The 14,419-nt window shown below is 46.4% G+C and overlaps 1 protein-coding gene across 1 annotated transcript in view; it reads right to left on the reverse strand.

Annotated features, from left to right (window-relative positions):
* The window catches only part of LOC310778318 (uncharacterized protein), a gene marked incomplete at its 5' end in the record, with an annotated part of 85,202 nt that overhangs the window by 34,528 nt on the left and 36,255 nt on the right, over window positions 1-14,419 (reverse strand). The gene's annotated exons all lie outside the window — the stretch shown is intronic.

Below are 14,419 nucleotides of genomic sequence, written 5' to 3' on the forward strand. Positions count from 1 at the left end.
GAAGCGCCACACATGAGCAAACACACATACACACTAGGGGTGGGAATCGCTGAGTAGCTCACGATACGATATCGTCACGATACTTGGCCCTCGATAACGATATATCACGATACAGCGATACTGCGATAATCGATATATTGGAAGACGATACATCACGATACCTGTGTAACTGAAGAGAAAAAAATACCCCTAAAAGGCAAGAAGCAGGTATTATGTATTTATTAGCAGAATTGACATGAACTCTCTCAGAGTTCACTCACTCACTCATACCATTTTCGATACCACGGAGGAAAAGTTACACATTAAGTCTTTTTATTATTATTATTAAAACAAGAAAACCTATATAACCTACCTACCTATATAATTTCTAAAAGTAGATATTAATGATCAAACATTTCCATTCAGTAGCCTACAGTATTTATGTTTTTGTTTCAACTACAAACATAAATAAACGTCAACTTGAAACTATGTTTGAACTACCACACACAGCATAATATTTTAGCCTGTTTATTAAAAAAAAAAAAAAAAATTTTTTTTTTTTTTTTTTTAATAAACATATCGATACTTGGTGCCAGTGTATCGATAACGTATCGCAAGTGGAAATATCGCGATACCGTGAGTATCGATATTTTGTCCCACCCCTAATACACACACCAGGGCACATCCGTGCACAATGCACATCAGTGATTTATGACATCACTGATGACATAATCAGTGTGACTGTCGGCGTGGGGGACATTACACATGACTATAAACTACAAATGTTCAAAGAAGCAGCTGGAGCAGGAGCAGAAACAAGCGTTGGACAACCTGGGCAATACGGCCTGCAAGACAGCAGAGATTAGGAGTGATGCGCCCTCGCACTTAAAATAATTGCCAAAGTCAGACTGAGACTTAGACACAAAGTCTGTTTACACGAGCTATGTCCTCTGATTCTGACTGAAGCTGAACCAACTGAAACGAAAGTAACACAAGCAGCCTGTAGATACTGAACATTTTGACTTAGATTCAGACACTTTTGGGGCTGTAAGCTCTTCTATATCTGCCTGTCTGTCTGTCTGTCTGTCTCTGCCTGTCTGTCTCTACCTGTCTGTCTGTCTCTCTGCCTGTCTGTCTGTCTGTCTCTGCCTGTCTGTCTCTACCTGTCTGTCTGTCTGTCTGTCTCCCTGCCTGTCTGTCTCTCTGCCTGTCTGTCTCTACCTGTCTGTCTGTCTCTGCCTGTCTGTCTCTACCTGTCTGTCTGTCTCTGCCTGTCTGTCTCTACCTGTCTGTCTGTCTGTCTGTCTCCCTGCCTGTCTGTCTGTCTCTCTGCCTGTCTCCCTGCCTGTCTGCCTGTCTGTCTCTACCTGTCTGTCTCTGCCTGTCTCCCTGCCTGTCTGTCTCTACCTGTCTGTCTGTCTCTGCCTGTCGGTCTCTCTGCCTGTCTGTTTGTTTAAGGGTAGTCTTGCTGGTCAGCCTCCCCTCCCTACCGTGAGAAGAGTGGCGCCGCAGGTCTCCATAGTGGGATTGTGATGGGTGGCGCTTGGCGGCAGTGCCCTTGGAAAATAGTTTCCAACAATCCAACTTGCCATTTTCAGCGTGTAGCAACGAGGCTAGCGTGTAGGTTTCTGCCGTTAGCGTGCTAGCTAGTTAGCGTTGTTGTTTTCACTGAGGCGGCAGGGCACTATTTACAGCGACACACAGGGAGGAGGGAGCAGAAGCCGCTCTGATTGACATGGTCGGAGCCAATGACAGAGCTTGTAATAAACTGGGAGCGAACAACTGAAACAGTCGCTCCAATGGGGAGCAGCTGTAGAGCAGGGGAGGGCTTATCCCAGTAGCCTGTTTCCGTGCAGCCAGACGACTCTCACGGAAGGGAGAGGAGCCTGGCCATCGAGACTAGTTTAAGGGTAGTAGCGTATTATAGCTGAGATGTAATGACGTGAACAGACATTTTGGGGGCCATCTGCACAAGTGAAAAAGGGGCACCCCTCTCATAATTATTTATTCAATTCTCCCCTCCTACCAATTTACATGTAAAAATACATAAATAAATAAAAAATCTCTGAGTATCAGTGAAATACTACAATTTATAGATTTATTATGCTATAACTTATTTTTACTGAGACTTATATGCTTAAATTAACCCAGTGGCACTCATATTCTGGTTTATTTCAAGACAAACATTTTGGCTAGTGGACATTCTAGTTGGCTGGCAGCCATGTGTAACCTAATGTGCACAAGTACATCAGCCACGTTTGTGAAAAGTGTCTATAGAGGTTGATCAAAGTCAGATTACTAACACCTCTTCAAGCTGAAATCTGGGAACTGTCGTTCAGTTTCAGTATGCATTTTCAGACTGAAACGGAATGACAGTCGTTTCATTCAACATGTCCTCGTGGCAAAGCACAAAGCAATGTTTGTTTTCTTTTGGTCTCTTTCGGTGAAAGAAGTCACCGCGGGACAAAAAGACCACTTCACCTCCTATTGCACTATTTTTACCCTTTCACTGCTGCACTGCATAACAGCTGATAATGGACTGCCACCATTACTTACTCTCTCTCTCCTCCCCTCTCTCTCTCTCTCATTCTCCTCCCCTCTCTCTCATTCTCCTCCCCTCTCTCTCTCTCTCATTCTCCTCCCCTCTCTCTCTCTCTCATTCTCCTCCCCTCTCTCTCTCTCTCTCATTCTCCTCCCCCCTCTCTCTCTCTCTCTCTCTCTCTCTCTCTCCTCCCCTCTCTCTCTCTCTCCTCCCCTCTCTCTCTCTCTACTGGAGTGGAAAATATTTTATACAACTCTCTTTTCCTCCCAGCCCTCACTAGGCGACATCATTGCCCCCCCCCCCCCCCCCACACACACACACATACATACATACACACACACACACACACACACACACACACACGCACACACTTCAGAAACCGGCTGCATATCTTTGTTCCACCTGACAGAGTTGACACTTTTTTCCACCTGATGTGAATACTAATGCCTCTCTCTCTCTCTCTCTCTCTCTCTCTCTCTCACACACACACACACACACACACACACACACAGACACTCTCACACACACACACACTCACACTCACGCACAGACACGTAAACAGCTTACCGACTCTTTCCTTTTCTTTTACAGACTGTCTCCCTTTCTCCGAGCCTCGTATTATGATGTCATAAAAGGTGTATGCAGGTATTATGATGTCATAAAAGGTGTACGCAGGTATTGTTTCTCATGATTGATGTCTGATTTTAATGAATCCATAGCTCTTAAATAGCCTTATATCAGACTGAATTGTCAAATCGTTACACTAATTTCTTCTACTCACTCACATATCTTCTAGTCTGAGATTGCACTCTGTTTGTGCCGCCCCTTCAGCTGTTTATTGACGCTGATTGGCCAATCGTTAGTCCCCCTCTGTGCTGATTGGTGAATTGCTAGTGAAGCAGGAGAAGAGGCATGTGGAAATGATCATGAGCAGCCAAACTCAACTCCGTGGAGTGGGCAAATTCGGAGGTCTGGACCAAGGCAATCTCTAAAAGCTTATGGAATTAACTTGTTCTTTGAATGCTGTTATCTTTCCTCTCCTAAATTCTCTAAAATCCACCAAAAACCTAAAAGATTATACATGTATCTGCAAAGATTTTTGTTTGTTTCTCTTACGCACGCGGAAAATTACAGCGTATATTGCATGCCCCGTGCAAACTGTATTACAGGGACAGCAAGACGGGAATCTGATTGGTTTGATTGATGTAACGCCCAGCCATTGCCAGGCCACACCCGTGAATAGAACCCGTGGTGAACCCGTGGAGCTCCACCATTGTGGTGTGGGCAGCCGCCATGCGCCCTACCAAAGCAGGGGGTGCGGCAAGCGGGGGCTCGCAGAGGCCGGGGTCGGCCACGCTAGGCTCGTTAGCAGCCCGGACGTCGTAGAGGTGGGCAGCAGACGCGCTGGGCGCACCGTCGCTGGGCACATCCCCCCGGAAAAAAACCAACCCTGTAGCGGCGAGTATTAGGAGGCATAGCCGCGCAGTGGAGGCAGTAAAGCGGGTCCGCGAGAGCGCCCGTGTGTCTAGGTCCAAGGCGAGGCACGCAGAGCCTGTGGCAATCGTCGGGGGCTAAGCAGGCCCCGCACTGGGTGCACAGCTTGAGGTCCCTGACCGACACGCAGTGGAAGCTAAGCAGAGGGCTATGCTAGTGTTAACAGAGGCAACGCGGTCCGAACACTAGACAACAAGAGAAGCTAGCTGAGCTAGCAGGAGAAGCTAGGCTAAACCTGAACGGAGGCAAAGCAGTACGCAGCTAAGCAAAAGGCTAGGCTATGTGTTAACAGAGAAGCATGCTGAACACCCTAGACACCAGAGAGGCTAGCTAATGCTAGCGGGAGAAACTAGCTAAAGTCCGCGTAGCCGGGCTACCTGACACGCTAGCGCTAAGACGGCTGTCTAGCGGCAACACGTGTGAGAGAAAAAGCAGCACTTAGCTTTCTTGCTCTTCGAGAGCCGGTGTTCGCCACCCGAAGCGAAGGTAGTCCGCGGCCGGAGATGACTCGACAGCTGACGTTTCCCGTCCGTTTGGTCTTTCGACGGTGGGTGTGTAAGACGAACTGTGGCTGAAGAGCTAACGTTGGAACGTTACGTGAAGCTAATGCTAGGTCTCAGAGATAGAAAGTGCGGCTGTACAGCGAGGCCGAATTCGTGCAAGGTGAGTAGTCTCAGCCGGTCTGCGCAGGTCGTGTCTCCAAAGGAGGACACGTGGGCTGGTGCGGGTGGCTGCGCCAATCTCCGGCTGAGGTTTGCCAGGACGCCTTGACGCCTGGGTGGTTTTAAAGGTCTTTTTTAGAGAAAGAAGAAAGGCATTCAGTTCAGCGCCGCTGGGGCGGGCTTCAGCATATGTGAGAATCCGAGTTCGAAACTAAGTAAAACCTTATGTATTCGTTCTTTGAGTGCTGTTTTACTTATCTTTCATTCTCTAAGATTCACCAACCCACTCAAATGTTTTTGTTTTGTTTCTCATGATGTTTACATGTATGGATCTATAGCTCTAAAACCTGAACTTATTCTTTGAAAGCTTTTCTTCTTTCTTCTACCGAAATTATGTAAAATCCACCAAAAAACAACAACTAGGAGATTACAATTTTTTCTCAATTCTCTTCCTCATGATTGATGCCTGATCTAAAACCTTATTACCTTTCTGCTCCTAAATTCTGTAAAGCAGTGGTTCTCAAATGGGGGTCCGTGGCACTTTGCCAGGGGGTCCGCGAAAAGTTTTCAAGTAAAAAAAAAAAAAAAAAAAAAAAAAAAAAAAAAAAATTAATAATTAAAAAGAAAATGCTACATGTTAATTATTCCTTCTCAAACTACTTCCTACATGGTGCTAGTCTATCAAAATATCTTGGCTGTCATTGATTGTGTTGCATAGTGGTTTTCTGGACTGTTGACAAATTGTGATATTGTAAGTCGCTTTGGACAAAACAAAAGCCTCTGCTAAATGACGTAATGTAAATGTAATGTAATAAAAAAATATATATATGTTTTTTTTGCAAAATCTTCATAGTTCAACGAAAATAGTTTATGCTTTAAATCTAAAATGGTTCATGGATTACATTCTAATAATAAACCTATCAAATTAAAAGTCAAGCACGTTACCGTGGAAACAATTAAGCTTAGCCCAAAATCACAAATCAGAATGAGGGGGTCCGCGGTATATTTTCTATCTTGTAAGGGGTCCTTGGCTGAAAAACATTTGAGAACCTCTGCTGTAAAGTCCCAAATACATCCTGACCCGATGGCGAGGCCTGACATGAGTCACAGTTCACCGCTGTGGCGCATCCTGCTGCCTGTGATGAGCGACTTTCCGCCCAGCTTCCTCATGGGCTAACGTCACACGCAGGCAGGAGGGGGATCAGCTTCCTCATGGGCTAACGTCACACGCAGGCAGGAGGGGGATCAGCTTCCTCATGGGCTAACGTCACACGCAGGCAGGAGGGGGATCAGCTTCCTCATGGGCTAACGTCACACGCAGGCAGGAGGGGGATCAGCTTCCTCATGGGCTAACGTCACACGCAGGCAGGAGGGGGATCAGCTTCCTCATGGGCTAACGTCACACGCAGGCCGGAGGGGGATCAGCTTCCTCATGGGCTAACGTCACACGCAGGCAGGAGGGGGATCAGCTTCCTCATGGGCTAACGTCACACGCAGGCAGGAGGGGGATCAGCTTCCTCATGGGCTAACGTCACACGCAGGCAGGAGGGGGATCAGCTTCCTCATGGGCTAACGTCACACGCAGGCAGGAGGGGGATCAGCAGGCAGGAGGGGGATCAGCAGGCAGGAGGGGGATCAGCGGGGGATCAATGCCTGTGATCAGGCTGTTGCGTAAGCCTCGGTGATGAGCTCACATGGCGGGCTGTGATCTGGATTTTCAAGCTCATTGGACATTTTTAAACGACAGCTAGAGACCTATTTATTTAACTTCACTTTTAATTGAATCATTCTATTTTGACTATTTATTGTCACTATTATTTTTTATATTATATGTGTATCTTTGATGGAGAAAATTTACATCACAGTTTACCAGTTTTTGTTTTTACTGTCCCTTTTACGATCTACTGATCTGTATGTATTGCTACTCCTTTCCATTTGCCCTTGTTTTAACTTGTATGCTTTCAATTTGTATTTTGTTTAATACAAAAGGCACTTCAAAGGATGAACACGGAAATTCTCTTTCCCTCACCTGGTTCAGCCCGGGGTAATCAGTGCACAGCAGCGCACACATCAACAACACTCCAGGTTGAGTGGTGACGTGACGTGGAAGCCTATGCGACACTGTGTGTAGTTCTGGATTAGCTTAGCTCGAGCTTTTTACTTCTAGGGCTCGCATTTACGCTTCAAAACTCGTGAAAGTGGTCCTCATGTGTGAAGATTATCTGGCTGAACACTGGTTCGCGTTTGATTAAGCTTGCGTTGTCCAGAGACCTTATTTGAAGCATCGCGGCAAAAACCCATTCAAAAATCCCATAGGCTGAAACAGTGAAGAACCAGATGACGCATTACAGAGCGCTTCAACAACACACCCGTGTTAAATAGCTAGCTAGCTGTTAGCTATGTTAGCTAAGCCCACTACTGCTGCTGCAACCACTTCACCGGGCTCAAAACGCCAGTGCAGCTAAAGTTAACGTTAATGGTACCCGGATGTAGCAGACAAAGAGTAATGAAGGCAAGAGACGAAGCCTGTGTTTTCTTTTACAACAGTACTCCCGCCTTGATGTTGCAGTGGAACCACTGAGTGGAACAACCTATTAGCCTTCAGTTCTTATCAATTTAAGTCCTTTGGCGCAGAATCATCAAAGTTGTCCTGCATTGCTACTGCGATTGGTCAAAGAGTTTGATGATTGACACAGACAGTAACCAATCAGTTGGGGCTGACAAATGCATCACAGAATCAGTGGCAGATAGGCTTGCGTCCAGACCCTATTGAAGGATTCGTTGGGGCTGGTTACCAGGCTCATTGTATGTGTTATTGCGCTGAATCTTTCAGGAGTTGTAAACAGCACCCCTTCGGGTGACCTTAACCTTAACTAGTGGCCCAAATGAGTCAACACAGGTTCAGCACCATGGATGGAGAGCTTCATTTGTTAGCTACTGATGGAGCACACCTGAGTAGAGGAGCACAGCTGGGCCGAGTTGGAATCAGCCAGGGAGGTGGACTGTGAAAACCCTCTGGGGAGAGAGACGAGAGGCTGCATGCCAGCTCTGAGCGAGGCTGAATATACTAAGTGGATAAATGCCACAGGTTCTATTTGATAAGATTATAACAAAAGAAATGTATGTATTTGTATCAATGATGTTTGTTTTATGAATAAACAAAACCCTGCTAAATATTAGATCACCACCAGCATATGGAAACGGTAGCTGCACGTATGCTTCAATTTATAGCATAACTCTTGGTACTAGAGATACACTAAAGGACACTTGCTTACATTTCCAGCAATGTGCTGCCATCTAGAGGAGATGATGAAAATAAAATCCTCTCACTTTCTGTAGAGTATGAGAACTAAGAAAAATAACCATTGAGGTTATTTAGAAGTTTTGTGTGGGAGGGAGCTGGCTTACCTTTTAACCTTGGGTCAAGTTCCTGGTTGTGACTGTCCATTTACAGCAGTGGGTCTCAAACTTTTTTTTTGCTTCAGTACTTTCCCTGATTTTTGAATGCAAGTACCCCCATTACCAGACTACAACCTTTTGCTTAGAAATTGCAAGAGAAAACTATTGCAAGCTACGTTTTGAAGAATATAACATTACAAAATAAGAAATGGAGTGAAAGAGTTGCAATCTGTGCCTCCTGAGCAGATTTATTTTAACGTTTCATTTATTTTCATGGTTTATTCTGTCATTTTTCCATTTCCCCCTTTCTCTCAAGTACCCCTTGTAGTACCTCCATGTACCCCTAGGGGTATGCGTACCCCAGTTTGGGAACCACTGATTTACAGTAGCAGCCATGAATGTGTTTATTTTATATTTTCTGTTTAAATATTAAACCAAAAAATTGGTTGGGAAAAAATTACAGTAACATTCTCAAATACACTGCTACCGCATGCGCTAGGACGTGTCATCAGTGATGTTATCTGGGGTCGTTAGGTGTTTCGGGTCTGTCAACATCATACACCCTCGCCCAGTAGACCCAGCCGAGGCCAATTAAGACCCCGACTCACGTCCCAGAAGCCGCTACGGATCAGCCTTACTACTCTATCTGCAACGTTGCCCGCGGGAGGGGTAAAAAGAACCCAATCCGCTGCAATAGAGCTAGTGCTACGCCGCAGTATTGGCCCTTCGGTGCATGGAGGATCTAGGCTCTGTGGGTTTCTCCCGGCCGTGCTCCTCCTTCGTCTCACCAGACCCCCCTTATGTCAAAGGCAATCCAGAGGCAGAAAGGATACCTCAAGGACGCCCCAAGAGGGCCTGTGCGCTGCACGTCATTTACCTGCGTCGAGCACCTTGCTCTAGCCTGGAGGACCCCAGGCCGCGCCGATCTTGCGCCGATTTTCAGGAGGCTAATCCGTAGCGTTTGTGGATTTCTCCCTCACGAGAGAGCCAAGATGGGGTGCTAATCCCATCCCGTACCGGGTTGCCGTCTCTCCGGCCGTCAACTGTCTCTCCAGCTCGTCACCAAACTATACTTGGTTGTCACCTAGTCTTTCCTAAGTGTCACCGGCCAGAGGCAAGCCAGGATTCTACATTCTCAAATACACTGCTACCGCATGCGCTAGGACGTGTCATCAGTGATGTTATCTGGGGTCGTTAGGTGTTTCGGGTCTGTCAACATCATACACCCTCGCCCAGTAGACCCAGCCGAGGCCAATTAAGACCCCGACTCACGTCCCAGAAGCCGCTACGGATCAGCCTTACTACTCTATCTGCAACGTTGCCCGCGGGAGGGGTAAAAAGAACCCAATCCGCTGCAATAGAGCTAGTGCTACGCCGCAGTATTGGCCCTTCGGTGCATGGAGGATCTAGGCTCTGTGGGTTTCTCCCGGCCGTGCTCCTCCTTCGTCTCACCAGACCCCCCTTATGTCAAAGGCAATCCAGAGGCAGAAAGGATACCTCAAGGACGCCCCAAGAGGGCCTGTGCGCTGCACGTCATTTACCTGCGTCGAGCACCTTGCTCTAGCCTGGAGGACCCCAGGCCGCGCCGATCTTGCGCAGATTTTCAGGAGGCTAATCCGTAGCGTTTGTGGATTTCTCCCTCACGAGAGAGCCAAGATGGGGTGCTAATCCCATCCCGTACCGGGTTGCCGTCTCTCCGGCCGTCAACTGTCTCTCCAGCTCGTCACCAAACTATACTTGGTTGTCACCTAGTCTTTCCTAAGTGTCACCGGCCAGAGGCAAGCCAGGATTCTACATTCTCAAATACACTGCTACCGCATGCGCTAGGACGTGTCATCAGTGATGTTATCTGGGGTCGTTAGGTGTTTCGGGTCTGTCAACATCATACACCCTCGCCCAGTAGACCCAGCCGAGGCCAATTAAGACCCCGACTCACGTCCCAGAAGCCGCTACGGATCAGCCTTACTACTCTATCTGCAACGTTGCCCGCGGGAGGGGTAAAAAGAACCCAATCCGCTGCAATAGAGCTAGTGCTACGCCGCAGTATTGGCCCTTCGGTGCATGGAGGATCTAGGCTCTGTGGGTTTCTCCCGGCCGTGCTCCTCCTTCGTCTCACCAGACCCCCCTTATGTCAAAGGCAATCCAGAGGCAGAAAGGATACCTCAAGGACGCCCCAAGAGGGCCTGTGCGCTGCACGTCATTTACCTGCGTCGAGCACCTTGCTCTAGCCTGGAGGACCCCAGGCCGCGCCGATCTTGCGCAGATTTTCAGGAGGCTAATCCGTAGCGTTTGTGGATTTCTCCCTCACGAGAGAGCCAAGATGGGGTGCTAATCCCATCCCGTACCGGGTTGCCGTCTCTCCGGCCGTCAACTGTCTCTCCAGCTCGTCACCAAACTATACTTGGTTGTCACCTAGTCTTTCCTAAGTGTCACCGGCCAGAGGCAAGCCAGGATTCTACATTCTCAAATACACTGCTACCGCATGCGCTAGGACGTGTCATCAGTGATGTTATCTGGGGTCGTTAGGTGTTTCGGGTCTGTCAACATCATACACCCTCGCCCAGTAACTAAATTAATACACTTTTATAAAGTTACATGTTTTATTACATGTATTTCACTGAATATCAATAATTATAGCTCAGAGTCCTCTCTGGACTTCACTACAACAATCTCTCACACTGGGGACAACTGTTGCCGAAAAGCTAATTCCTAAGGAATGGAAGTCCCCCTCTTCACCCTCTTTCCAATTGTGGTTGATGGACATTAGAGATGTGCGGATGAGCTTTTATGCCATCCTAATCCGCGTGTATGCATGAACCAACCGTCCGCCCGCCATAAATCCGCGCAAATAATTTCATACTATTTATAGATCTGCGCCCGCCATGCACCCGACGATATAAACGCTATAAAAGGAGCGAACTTACGATTTCTGCTGCCGTTGGTGCGATCGCTGCAGTCCAAGACTCCAAATAAACTTCCATCCTGTATTATGTCCAGTGCGTCCACCACTTGCCCTCATGTAGTTTACTCGGCTAACGCTATAGCTTTAAGTTTAGTTTGCTGGATTGCCTCATTGTATGGGAAAATACGAACGTGTCTTCTCTTCAGCGGAGATTCCTTTTTGAGGGTGACATCATTGACTATATGGACGAAAAGTGGAGCATAGCGACCTAGCACATGGCTCTTGTTGTGTTTACGGCCGTGGGTCCTTTGGGGGACCTACAATAGGCGACTAAGAATGTGCCTGACGAAAAATGTAGCTTAAAATACGTTCATAGACTACTAGAGAACGTAATTAATATTATTGTTCCTCATTAATGATGCATCGTTTCAACCGCCCGCAACCCATCCGCTATTAATCAGAATGTTTATTTTTATGATCCTGCCCGCCCGCGGGGCGGGATATCCGCGGTCAGCGCGGTTATAACTGCGGCCCGCGCATCACTAATGGCCATGATCTCTGGATGGAGAGACTCAGGTTCCTGAGAACCAACTCACTGTTACGACTGTAGTCCTATTCAGGGTTATTTTTCACTGTTTGTTGTTTTATTAACGTGTTGCTTTTCCCTCCTGATTGCCTGAGTGGGTTCCAGGTGTGTATGTGTGAGTGCTTGATAGATTGGGTCAGGAGCCAGTGGGTGATTGGTTGGTGTTGCGGAGGCCCAGCCTTTAAAAGAGAGTGGAGAGCAGACGCTGGGGCGCGCAGGGGCCATCTCCCATCCTCCTCTTCTCCCAAACAGCCACATTTTAGTTTGGTTGTAGTTTTGTATGTTTGCCTTCATGTTGGAGCTGTAGGAGTAGGCTGCCATTTCTGTTTACCCCCCCCCCCCCTTTTCTCCTGTTTTGTTAGTTAGGAAGGTAAGAGACTCTCTTTTGGTTTTCTCTTTTCGTTGTTAGGTAAGCTTTAAATTCCTAGATGGTATTTCTGGCACAGGCCTACTCTGAAGCAACTTTAACAGCTCAGCTTTATATCTTGTTTTCAACGATCTGTTAAACCATGTCAATCTTCATTCATTTGTTAATAAATCCATCATTTTTCTTGACATCCAAACAATTGTTTTGTGGCTATTTTGGGACTTGAGGAAGATGGTTCTTTTCATGTTGTGTCTAGGTACCTCCTAGACTGTGTCTGAGCCTGTCTGTTTTGTTTTGTTTGTGTTCTATAATTTTTTTTAAATAAAATATTGAAAGAAAATTAAAAATAAATAAATAAAAAACACCTCAACGCCATTTTCGTCACATCAACGAGAGGCGTGTAAATCACAAGTTTCATCACGATTATATAGATTCTTTGGACAACGATACGATATTTTCCGATATCACAAAGTCTGCCACGATAAGATATCGATTCAATTCAGGGGTCTGCGATCGATATGGGACGATATCACATGCTCATTTAACACCATCAGCACATTAGCTACAAAATGTAATACCTCTCACATGGCAATTAAGACTTTTTAATACTTTTTACGGTCTTAATTTTCCCTAAATCGATTGACAACTTTTAATACTTTTCAAGACCCCGCGGTGCCTGTGTCTAGTAAGCTCATTCAGAACGCTGCAGCCCGTCTGGTATTCAACCAACCCAAATTCTCTCATGTCACTCCCCTCTTCCGGGACCTCCACTGGCTTCCCATCTCAGCTCGCATCAAATTCAAGACACTGGTACTGGCCTACAGGGCAGTACACCAGTCAGCTCCCCTGTACCTGCAATCTATGGTCAGGTTCCAAACCTCTCACCGCTCCCTTCGCTCCTCCACCAGTGCAGGGCGCCTCGCCCCTCCTTCGCTACGGGCGCTCAAAATTCGCTCATCCCGATCTCGACTCTTCTCGTCCCTGGCACCCCAATGGTGGAACGAGCTGCCACCTTCGGTCAGGACTGCTGAATCACTGCCGATCTTTCGGAAAAGACTAAAGACTCACCTTTTCAGGCTCCATCTGGGCCCTTCTTGATCTAACTTCTTTCTCTCTCTTTCTATTAAAAAAAAGAAAAAAAAAGAAAAAAAAAAAATCCTAAACTAAACTTGTACCACTGTTCCTTCAGAAGTTGTAGTTGTCATAGACTGTGCTCCATAGTTGATTGCTCTATTGCTGACAAAAAAGTGTGTTATTGTAAGTCGCTTTGGATAAAAGCGTCTGCCAAATGACGTAATGGAATGTAATGTAATGTAATGTAGTAATGTTGGTGATGTAGGGATTGGAAGCTTATTCTGCTTTACTTATTGTAAGTCATTCTGGAGAAGATCATCAGCCAGATCGTAAAAATGTAAATTTGTAAAATGGTCAGATTCTTGATTCTGCAGTGTTTTCCTCAGACGGGATCCCATGGTGAGACTGGTGAGACTGGATCTCTCGAACCCGACGCCCAGGATGAAAAGGTTTAAGAGTTTCTGTCAGACTCATAGGAAATTCGGTTGGGCATAAACAGCTGTGCAGCTGCAGTGTCAATTTTGACAGCAAATTTTGATTTAGTTTTAGTCTAGTCGGTGTCTTTTGACTAAAATGCCATTTAGTTGTAGTCATATTTCAGTCATCTGAAATGTTTTATTTTCAGTCCAGGTTTAGTTGACTAAATATAAGCTTTTAGTCGGCTAAATCTACAGTAGATTTTTGCCCGTTTTGGCCAGTTCGGACTTTACTCGGACCTGAATATCTTTTATGCCAATCAGAATGAAACTAAAGTTCTCTGGGTGAGTAAAACATCATATTTTAAGCTGGAAATAAGGTCCGGGGTGTAAAAAAAACGGAATTCTCCTTAATATGCTTTGAACTGCGACGTGGAAATGAGGAATACAGGGCATGTGTAATGTGTGTATTTCCATCCTGTAAATAGCTTATTTTCTGACACGCAGTGGCTCATGTCCTTATTATATCATAGAGACAATGAGAAAATGAATGATGTATTTACCTGGGTGCAGCATGTTCAGCCTAATCTGGCAAACCGGAACTCTCATTTAAAGGTCCCATTCCGTGCAAAAGCTGTTTTTACTTGTAAATGCATATATACTGCTGTCATCCCTCCCTGTAATGAGTGGTCACAAGCTCAGAACTGCCACAGTTGGATTTGTCCCTATCCAGCTTCCCCCTGCAGTCTCCTTCAAGCCACGCCCCCAAACGCTCTGTTCCCCAGACGGGGTATCGGGACGTCACGATGGTCCTCAAGCATACTGCGCGCGGTCTCTCTCACACAAGCTACCTGCACCATTTTGTCTATAGCCACAAAATTAACACTTCTAGCTGGAGCGACGCCAACTGTACATGATCCAGCAACTGCGGAGGTGCATTCGGTAAGTCTAGGCATTTTGAGATGTCCTCTTTAGCGTAGCGTTGCTAACGTTAGTTG

Source organism: Poromitra crassiceps, assembly GCF_964638095.1.
Source record: "Poromitra crassiceps genome assembly, chromosome: 6".
In the NCBI taxonomy this organism is placed as follows: Eukaryota; Metazoa; Chordata; class Actinopteri; order Beryciformes; family Melamphaidae; genus Poromitra; species Poromitra crassiceps.